Below are 11,500 nucleotides of genomic sequence, written 5' to 3'. Positions count from 1 at the left end.
AGAAAATAGATAATTATTCTTCTAAAGGGAAATTAATTCAACTTAAATTAATGTAGTAAGTAAACTGCATACCAGTGTGAAAATCCTCAATTAAGTAAAAGAACTCAATTTTTGTGTAATTCTATCCCTTTCAATGTGCAGTAGATGCTGTTTGAGTCTACGTTATTATCAGTATGTATTTGAATACTGGGGTAGTGGTTTATTTTAACTTCAAGCAGTGCTGGGGAAGGATGGTATACTTTGGAAAGATGGGTGTGCCGAAAGCTGCTCAACGCATGTAGGATGACAGTAGGGTACAACTTTATCCTTAACCTGTTTTCTGTGACTTGCATTTTTCCCAGGCCTGGAATTTATTTGAGTTGAATTTTATGGGAATTTATGGGAAATTATTATGAATTTCCTGCAAAAGGAGTTTGCTCAAATGTGGCAGTGAAAGGTGGGTATCAGTGGTAAAAATAACTTGGAATAATTTTTCAAGTTCTACATAAAATCTTAACAATCTTTGACTGAAAAGTGTGGAGCAGTATTTGGTCTGCTCTTAATTAATATGTGGGCAATATATGTTCCTGGCTGTGGTGATTTGCTGGTTTTGAAGACTTAGGATGATAATAGGTAGTAATAAGGAGCATGTTCATGCAAACTTTAAACTCTTAGTTTCCTTGCTGCTTACCTTACTATTTTAATTTTATTTCTGCTAATAGACCTGGGCTTTGTTTTGTCTTTTAGGAAATCTGTGTGCTACTTCTAATTGTGTGACTTAATCAAGCAATATCCTTAGGAGACTTCACACAAAATTAGTTTTTGGGGCGGGGAAGGTTCTTCCTGGAGCCTCCTTATTCCATGACCCTTCAGTAGTGCTTGCAGTTGCAGGTGGGTGTTTCTCTCGCAGCCTAGTGTTCCATGGCTGAGAACCACTAACCTTGACATCAAGCATATTCTTAGTTCTTACTGACAATATTCATGTCTGAAGTATGTATCCATTGTAGCGCCTCGAAGTTTGATGTGTGGCTAGCAGAACCATAGGAGGAAGTTAGATTAAAACAGCAGATTAGTTTGATCTAAATTGGAGAGATATGGATTTGATGGATGGACTGTTCGGTGGATGAGGAATTGCTTGGATGGTCGCATCCAGAGGGTAGTGGTCAATAGCTCAATGTCCAGATGGAGACCAGTAATGAGTGGTGTCCTTCAGGGGTCTGTACTGGGACCAGTACTGTTTAGTATCTTCATCAGTGACACAGACAGTGGGATTGAGTGCACCTTCGGCAAGTTTGCAGATCACACCAAGCTGCGTGGTGCAGCTGACATGCCTGACGGACAGGTTGCCATCCAGAGAGATCTGGACAAGCTCAAGAAGTGGGCCCATGTGAACCTCATGGGTTCAACAAGGCGAAGTGCAAGGTCCTGCACCTGGGTCGGGGTAACCCCCAGTATCAATACAGGCTGGGGGATGAAGAGATTGAAAACAGCCCTGCAGAGAAGGACTTGGGGGTACTGGTGGATGAAAAACTGGACATGAGCCGGCAACGTGCGCTCGCAGCCCAGAAGGCCAACCGTATCCTGGGCTGCATCAAAAGAAGCATGGCCAGCAGGTCGAGGGAGGGGATTCTGTCCCTCTACTGCGCTTTGGTGAGACCCCACCTGGAGTCCTGCATCCAGCTCTGGTGTCCTCACTACAGGAAAGACATGGACCTGTTGGAGTGGGTCCAGAGGAGGGCTACAAAAATGATTGGAGGGGTGGAACAGCTCTCCTGTGAGGACAGGCTGAGAGAGTTGGGGTTGTTCAGCCTGGAGAAGAGAAGGCTCCAGGGACACCTTATTGCGGCCTTTCAATACTTCAAGGGGGCTTATAAGAAAGATGGAGACGGACTTTTTAGTAGGGCCTATAGTGATAGGACAAGGGGTAATGGGTTTAAACTAAAGGAGGGTGGATTCAGGCTAGATGTAAGGAAGAAATTTTTTACAATGAGAGTGGTGAAACCCTGAAACAGGTTGCCCAGAGAGGTGGTAGATGCCCCATCCCTGAAAACATTCAAGATCAAGTTGGACAAGGCTCTAAGCAACCTGACCTAATGGAAGATGTTCCTGCTCACTGCGGGGGGGGTTGGACTAGATGACCTTTAAAGGTCCCTTCCAACCCAAACTATTCTATGATCTTATGGTAATTTGATTTATTATGACATTTACCATTCATGTTATTCTACCAAGTGAGTTTGCCAAGGTAGAGCTGGAAGCAGGTGTGAGATACCATCTCCACAAATGGAAATCTGATCAAAACATGGAAAAACAAATGTTATTTAAGATCTTAATTTCTAACAAGGCTACTAAAATGAAATTTTGAAGACTTACCTGGCTGACCAACTGATTTTCTGCTACTTGAGTAGAAGCAGCCAGTTGTATTCTGAGTTCTACTGGATTCACTAGCTGTGCATTGAAAGCTGGTATTTGTTCAGTTGACACCTAGTCTGCTTGCCAAACTTGTCTGTTCTTTGTGTCTCTACTCTTGTCTGTTAGGAAGATTAATACTGTGGGGTTTTTTTTTCCATTTAGTAAGATTTTTTTTTTCATTATGCAAGCTTTTCTTCAGTACCTACATAATTAAGTTACAGAGGAGCCAGAGTAAGATGCTGTTATTACCACTGTGGTGCCTGTTGTTAATTTTCTGATTGTATTTAATTGTAATATTAATATAAAACTTCAAATTTTGGCTTTTTAATAGGCTGCTGGTTGAATAAAATAGTAGGGAAAAAAGTTATTTCAGGTAACAGTTTGCAGTGGTCTCTCTGCAGTGGTGAATGTTTAAAATGCATTAGTGCAGTGCCAGCCATGCATATTTTTGTTTTACAGGTGAAAATTTCATTTATTTATATGAAAATGTAATTATTTTTCCACCAGTGCATTACCTTATGCCCCAAAATGTAGTATTTTGAAGCATTAAGATGGAATGTTATGAACTGAAATAGTTAAAGTAGTTAATTATGCATTGGATTGGAGGGGATGTAATGCTGGGTGTCCTGTTTGGGGAAAGGATATTCTTTATTTTATGAGTTCTGCTTATATAGAAAAGTGGGAGTTTATTGCACACAGCATCTTCCTTGACTTCTGTGTCATTTGGGAGTTACCAGGTTGATTTGTCTTTGAAATATAGTTAATAGATTGTCTTTTCCCAGAGCACATAGTTACAGACAAAAAGCGTGTCTGTTAGTTTTTTTACATCCTTTTCACAGGAAGCATTTTTGCAGCTGTTTATTGGACAGAGGAACACCTCCCCACCCCTGAATATTGTTATGGCTCAGGAGCATGGTTAGCATGGAAGGTTGCCAGAAAAGAGACTTCTCTAATTGGATGCATCCAGAAATAGACTGGGTTTCAAAAAGAATAGTAAATTCAGGACTTCTCTTTCCTCATTTTCAAAAATGAGAAACTGAAACAAGCTTATGAAAAGGAGAATCAGAGATAACATTGGTCCATCGCTTGATGAGGTTGGTCACCTCACAAACAGGGCTGTGATGTTTAATGCCTTCTTCGCCTTTGTCTTCAACACTGATGAGGGGTCCTGGGACACCCGGAGACCTCTGTTGGAAGGCTGTGACTAGGGGAATGATAAACTCCCAGCCGACCTTCAACTTGTTCAAGACTTGCTGCTCCAGCTGGATGCACAAAAATCTGTGGGGCCCAATCGGGTATATCCCAGGACACTGAAAGAGCTGTTGGACGTCATTGCAGACCTCTCTCCATTATTTTTCAATGGTCTTTGGGAGTCTGGAGAGGTCCCAGTCGACTGGAAGCTGGCAAATGTCCCAGTTTTCAAGAAGGGTAAGGAGGAAGACCCTGATAATTACAGGCCTGTCAGTCTCACTTCAGTGCCTGGTAAAATTATGGAGAAGGTCATTCTGGGAGTTACTGAAAAACACTTGAGAGACAATGCAGTCATTGGTCATAGCCAACATGGGTTCACAAGGGGAAAGTCCTGCTTAATTTCCTTTTATGACAAGGTCACCCATTGAGTTGACCAAGGGAGGCCAGTAGATGTGTAGATTTTAGCAAAACTTTTGATACTGTCTCTCACAGTATCCTTCTGGATAAACTGTCTGGCACACAGCTAGACATGTCCATAATACGATGGGTGAGCAACTGGTTGATGGATCAGGCTCAAAGAGTTATAGTAAATGGGGTTACATCTGGCTAGTCACCAGTGGGGTTCCCCAGCGTTCAGTTTTAGGCCCAGTTCTCTTCAATGTTTTTATAAATGATCTGGATGCAGGAATTGAATGTACATTAAGTTTGCTGATAATACTAAACTAGGAGGAGCTGTGGACTCCCTCGAGAGAGGCCTTACAGAGAGATCTGGATAGACTAGCGAGGTGGGCAATCACCAACCATACGAAATTTAACAAGAGCAAGTGCCGGATTTTCCACCTGGGATGCGGTAATCCTGGTTATATGTACTAATTGGGGGACGAGAGGCTGGAGAGCAGCCCCACAGGAAGCAGTCCGGGGGTTTGGGTTGATGGCAAGGTGAATATGAGTCAACAGTGTGCCCTGGCAGCCAAAAGGGCCAACTGTGTCCTGGGGTGCATCACACACAGCATAGCTGGCCGGTTGAGGGACGTGACTGTCCCATGCTACACTGCACTGGTGCGGCCCCACCTCAAGTGCTGTGTGCAGTTTTGGGTGTCTCAATGTAAGAAGGACATCAGACTATCAGAGTGTGTCCAGAGGAGGGCGACCAACATGGTGCAAGGTCTAGAGAGCAAGACTTAGGAGGAGCAGCTGAGGTCACTTGGTTTGCTCAGCTTGGAGAAGAGAAGCCTGAGGAGTGACCTCATCACAGCCTACAACTTCCTCATGAGGGGCAGCAGAGGGGAAGGTGCTGATCTCCTCTCTCTCTGGTGACCAGCGATAGGACATGAGGAGATGGAATGAAGCTGCATCAGGAGAAGTTCAGGTTGGACATCAGGAAAAGGTTCTTCACTGAGAGGGTGGTTGGTCACTGGAACAGGTTCCCCAGGGAAGTGGTCACGGCACCAAACCTGTCAGAGTTCAAGGAGCATCTGGACAATGCTTAGTCATATGGTTTAGTTTTAGGTAGTCCTGTGAGGAGCAGGGAGTTGGACTTGACGACCCTTATGGGTCCCTTCCAATTTGAGACATTTTATCATTCTATGAAAAAACTCAGCAGTTTGAGTGCGACCACATATTGTGTTTGTGTATGTACTTTATATTTGGATTCAGACAACTGATGTTACCCCCATTACCTTGTTAAGGCTTACTGAAGACAACACGTGGTCAGACTGTGGCTCTGAAATTACTCCCTCAGATTTAACTAGCTGGACAAGAACAGCGTCTGGAATGGAGTTCTGGAGAACTCACTTCCTTGCATGCTCTCTGGGAAGTTGTTCTGACCCCTTGTGTTCTTTGGAAGGCAAAGCGTGGTCTTGTCAGTGTTTGCACCCAGTTGATGTTGTTTTTCTCTGCATGAGTAATTCTTGGGTTTGTGTCACTAGTATACACTGAGAAAAAGAAGATGCTCCCTCCAGTGTGGGTGAGAGGCAGTAGTTCCACATTTCATTTGGCAGAAGGAGTGCAGTGCTAACATAACCACCGGGTTATTAAATTGTCAGCCCCATCTTTGCCTTTCTGCTCAGAGAGTTGAATGTGTGGGAGTGGAGGGGAAGGATGGCCACTAGATGAGCTCCCAAACCTCAACTATTTTGTGAATTATGATGCTGTTTCCCCAGCTGCAAAGGGAACTTAGGATCTGGTAGGCTTGTTGCATCACCATCTGAATTGACAAAAAGATGTTAAAGCTGCTCTTATGAAGAAACTGTTATACACACTTCTATTTTTTCCTGCATATCTTTCACTATCAAATGAAGTGAAAATAGATGATGATTAGCTCTGGATCTTGGAGATCTGGATCGGTCAGGTATTGGTTTTCAGTTACTATTGCTGGCTTTCTCTATACTTCTGATAAAAAATTATTTTGTTCCTTATTACAGCTTAGACAGGTTCTTTTTGTTGAACTGTAGTTGAACGGGTTCCATTTAAAGACTTGGTGTTTGGTCACGGAAGACTTCTGAAACTGAAACAGTTTTATTTAATAGACACGGTTGTTCTTAGATGGTTACAAAATTTACTACAGTCTTCTGTGTAAATTAACATAATGGGATATACTTTTCTCCTTCCTAAATGGAACACTTTCTTGTTTGCCATCATCATCTGCAACTTGTATAACAATGTCATAAAGTGCATTTATTTTCTCTCAAGTAATGCAGGGCTAGTGAGTGACCATTTGAAAAGTAATTTCGCAACCCTGTGCTTGTTTCACCATTTATAAAATACTATAAGTTTGTCCTTTGAATGCAGTGAGTTTTGATGCCTGCATACAGAAGGACAAGCAGGATGGGGAATGGAGTGTGCTTGCTCTCTTATTTACCATTATTAGCTGCACGTGGTGTTTGATAACCCGTTAAGAATTTCAGTGATGAAGTTGTAGGTAGCATCTTCCATGTGGCTTTTTTATAGATTGTGTATGTTCGCTTTCTTACCTAATTTAAAGACTAACTTCCAGGTGAATGAGGACATGACCAGTTGCAAATGAAACTTTTCCGCAATCACACAGGAAGGGACACGTCCTGTGGATGCATAGAGATCGCAGCGGTGAAGTTTGTAGGATTCCTTAATATGCAAGCACATGGAGGCTTTATTTCCTAAATTTCTTTGCTGTTTTACAGATTACTGCAAACCACCACTAACAAAGCAAGTATACTTATGGTTAGTAAAGTAAGTAGACACATATTACAAGTTCCTACAAAATTACTACCAGGAAAGCAAATAAACATTTTAACAGTCACATCAATCAATATTAATAGCTATCAATAACAAAGCAAGTATCTATTTCAGTATTACAGCCTATTACAAAATTACCACTAGTAAAGCAGCACATATACTTATGATTAATTACTTACAAGCACACATATAAACTTATCACAGGATTGGAGCCAATTAAATCAATCCCAAAAGTGGAACCAATCGATAACGGACAATGTCTTGCTTCAAAGATGATCTGCGTCACGGAGCCTGGAGGCAGCCAGCTGTCCCCAGTGAGGGTCCGATCTCTCTAGGAGATCTCACAGAAAAGGGTGTGTGCATGGGAAGTTCTCGTAGAGAGAGGCTTCATTTTGGGTAAAAAGCAAGTCATTTTTGTATTGCAGAGACATAAGGGGGCATAGGATGCCACCATGTGGGACAGCCAATAGATAATGATGTTTCCTGTTTTCTTGGATGAATTTTTATTTTTTCAGGCTGTTTTCTTGGTCTTTCAGTTAGAACAGCCAACAGCAGTTACCAATTCCTACTTTCTCAGGATTTTTTCCTGTTTTTCCAGACTATTTTTCACCTTTGCAGATGATAAGTTGCTGTTACATTTCCTTGTTTTTGTGCATATCGAGGGTATCTCAGGATGTCTCCTGTTTCTTGGTGCCCAGCTACACTTCAAAGATATGCTCCTCAAGGATGCTCTGGTTCCCAGGCTGGCGGCACTTTATTGATCAGTATTTCAGCAGACATCATCTCCTCAGTGTTTTTCCCCTTCTAACCAAGAAACATTACACACCCAAAATCTGAAGTTTCAACGTAGAATAGGTTTCTTGATGCCTTCTGATCATTTAACCTTCTGCCAAGGATTTCTGCTTTAGGTTTGAAGTCTCATGAATTGACAAAGTGTGAACGAGTCAGCTGTGTTACGAAAAATTTTGAGCACATTAAAGCAGGCTTGATACATCCCTTACTTAAAAAAAAACAAGCAAACAAAGAAATAAAATGTACCCCCCTTCATAGATTAAAAACATTTTTCTGACACCGCCTAGATGAAGCAACCCCCCTATATTGCAGAAGTCCATCTGGATGGTGAATTTAGCATTGCTGTTGCCAGCAAATAGCCATCATTAGTCTTCAGACTCTTTCACATCTCTGCATTTAAAAGCAAACAAAAAGGGTTTGTAATGGCTCTAACAATGCTTGTGCAACACAAGCAAATCTTGCCAAATATTTGGTTTTGATTTGCGTACTTACTTGAACTTAAGAGTTTGTGTGAAGTTGCAATACTGACCTGAAACATTTTCAGGTTGCTTTAGATAACCACAGGCTACCTTTCACTGACATTCCATGGTTGGAGCCTGTAGCCCAAACTACTGAAATACTGCAAAACAAAGAAGTCAGATGTTTTATGGAAAAACATCAGATTTTATAGGATACTGCAGTTTATGATTTAGAATACAAATTTTGTACCTACAGTGCAAATTTTAGGGAAGATCACACACATTTTACACTTGAAAAACAGGCAAAACTAAAGAAACACACCCCCCCCCCCCCCCCCATGTAGTTTTCAATACTTCTTAATTTACAATCCCCTTTAAAAATGAAGGAGAAGGCATACAGGAAATGTCAAAACACTGTGTTGTAAAAAGATTTGAGCGTAAGTTGTGATTTTAATCCTTATCTACGTAGCTATTTGTAGCTACAGTGACATATTCTGATGGAAGATGACTTAGAGTGACTTATCTTTTTTTTTTTTAATGTCTTCAATGAGAGTTACTTTGCTTTCTGGAGCTCATGACTTCTAACACCACCTTCAGTCTTCAGGCAAGGATTAGTTCAGCATTTTTCTTATTTTAGTAAGCATTTATTAAGACTGTAATTTCAAAAGTTCACTTGGAGAAGTTTCACCAAGCTGCATCACTTGGGGAGCAGGGAGGGTGAGAAGAAGAGGAGTAGGACGAGTAGTAGTAAGTAAGTACTAAGTAAGTAGTAGTAATATTAGTAAGCTCAAGAAACCACCTCTCTGCCTCTTTGCCTGTGATGCTTTTGATTTTGTAACATTACTTTTGGCATGTGTGTGTTGAAAGCTAAGCATTCATCTAAACATTTCAATTCTTATTAATTAAGGTAGTAGTTGCCAGATCACAGATTCTTTGCTTTAAGCTGTATTTAATAACCAATGTATTCAAGCAGAAACCATTCTAAGCATTATGAAAAATTGAGTAAACATTAGTCAGTGACATATTAAGTCCTGGGGAACAGTCATTACTTTGATGCTAGGATGTTCTATGTGATCTGAAGACAGTCTCTGAAACGTATGTGTGGTTTTTTTCCTTTGATATTTGAATGTGGTCTAGCAAAACTTACTTGTCATATTGCATGCATAGCCCCGACACGTACAAAAAACCTGAACACTTGTTTGCATGATGGAAATGCAAGAGGTGGTTTCCTCTGGAATTGAGGTCTAAGTCAGTATCTTAGAGTAATACTACATAGTGTTGGAAATTATGTAAATTAAATTACAACTCTGAACTAGTTATTTTTGTAACTCTTTCAGTTAGGAAAATTTGGAATTGAAATCCTGAGGGTTTCCTACAGCTCTGCAGATGCACTTATGCTTGGCTTCTTTTCTTGGATAATACGCAGTTGGATAGCTTGCCATATTCAGTGGTAGGTGAATATAGCAACTGAAGTAAAGCAATCCTTATGTATGCTTTCAGTAAAAGTATGCTGGGCTGCATGTAGAGGAAAGGTGCTGTAAGATGGTTGCAAGCCACCCCTAACCTGGCTGCACCCATCAACCTTTATCTCTTATTTTTCCTCCTTACAAATTTAACTTTCCAAAGTCCTAATTGCACCATAGCCAGCGAGTGTATTACCTTTGCAATCTCAGAGTTGTTGACTTGTTCTGACAAGTACGACACAGAAAGTCCCTGCTTCCTTGCACTCTCTGCAGATGTTTGTCTGTGTGATAAGCCACCCAAAGCAAACAAATGAAAAGTTTCAAATTTTAAAGATGGATGCACACCACGTAAAGCCATGAAACTCTTGCTGAAACACAAGGCGTGGTGATGGGGTTTTACTGGCTTCTTTCTCTGCTTCATGACCTGTTGCACCAGTCCTTTTTAAAAATGCTGGTGAAACTATGATGCATTTAGAGGGGTGAAGGTAAGTGAATTAGAGGGGTTTAATTGCATTAAGGACATCTGGTAAGAAGACAATAACTGAGAAGCTTGAATTTTTGATTATGAAATGTGAGTCAGGTTGTGATCTTGTGCTCTTACCTAGGAGCTTTCAGTGTATTTATCAGCTTGGCTACAGCTTTTCTATCAGTTGAATATGCCACATGTAGGCCTTCAAATATCAGCTGAGGAAGATGCCAGTCTGAATTGTGTTGCTGTTTCCTATGTACAATTTTTTAAAAACTATCAACACAGATTATTAAAGTTAATGTGTTTCCTATTCTCATTGTAAGTGGTTTTCAGCTTAAAAGTCAGGACCCGCAAGTATCCTTGCGGGCATGGGAAAAAACTACAGGATGGAAAAGAGGTATGGCAATAGAGCATGCTTTCATTTCAGGTAATGCTCTTGGAGGACTTGGGTAACATTTTTTGCTATTGGCTTAGTCAATTTTAAACTGGTAGCATTGCTCAATAAACTAAGACCCTACTTAAGCTCTAATTCTGGACTGAACGGGTCCAGCTCTCTTATGATTTCGATTACCTTTATTCTCCTCTGTTTCCCAGATACTTGGGATATCAAGGAAATACAGCCACTGTGTTCCAGCCGCTGCTTCACAGTAAAATACTAATTCTTTCACGCATGGCTTTTACAGCACTTGGGTAAACTTTTTTAATCCCCACAGCATTGTCCTAAAATGCTGCTGTTACAAAGAAAGTGTGCTGTCCATCTACAGCAAATAGGCCATGAATTAAGTTAACTGTGCAGCAAGAGGGAGCTTGGTAAGTGCCTACCTGCCCCTCCGGTACTCAACACCACATCTTCAGTGCTCTGCTGTCCTTCCTAGTGACACAGGCTGTCAGAACAGGCTTAGGGAGTCAACAGTGTAAGCTGGTTTTAAGGATAGCTTAAGTTATGTATGGTGGCGTTGCAGCAGCTGAAAGCCGAAATACGGTGTGGCCTGTCGGGACCAAAGCACTATGCCGCATGAAACCCGCCCGGAGCGACTGGGCAACAGTATGATCAACCAGCCCCTTGCGCGGGCAGCGCCCTGCTGGGTGCTGCGGGCCCCGGGACCGCGGCCCGACGGGCGAGGGAGGGCGGGGAGCGCTCCGGCCGCGGTGCGGGGCTGCCGGGGGGCTGCCCCCGCTCCCGCCTGCCCCGCCGACGGGCTCGCACCCTGCCGCCTGCAGCTGCGCCGCGGCCGGGAGGGGGCAGCGCTCCCCTCCGAAAGGCGCCGGGGCCGGTGCTGCCCCTCCCGGGGCCGGGGCGCCGTGGGGGCCGCGCAGGGCTCCCCGCGGGGGTCCCGCCTTCCCGCCCGCCCCGCCGAGCAAGCGCGGCTACCGCTGCCGGTGGGGCGGGCTGGCCACCCGCGGCTGCCTCGTCCCCGGCGGGGACGGGCTGCGCCCCGGGAGCCGGGCACCGGGGCCATCACAGCGCGGCTTTGTTCCCTCGCCCCGCGGGCTGCCGGGGCCCGGGGGCGGTGCATCCGCGGGGC

This window comes from Ciconia boyciana, chromosome 4, assembly GCF_034638445.1.
Source record: "Ciconia boyciana chromosome 4, ASM3463844v1, whole genome shotgun sequence".
Taxonomy (NCBI): domain Eukaryota; kingdom Metazoa; phylum Chordata; class Aves; order Ciconiiformes; family Ciconiidae; genus Ciconia; species Ciconia boyciana.
The sequence above is the reverse complement of the archived record's forward strand: the minus strand, read 5'-3'. Positions refer to the sequence as shown.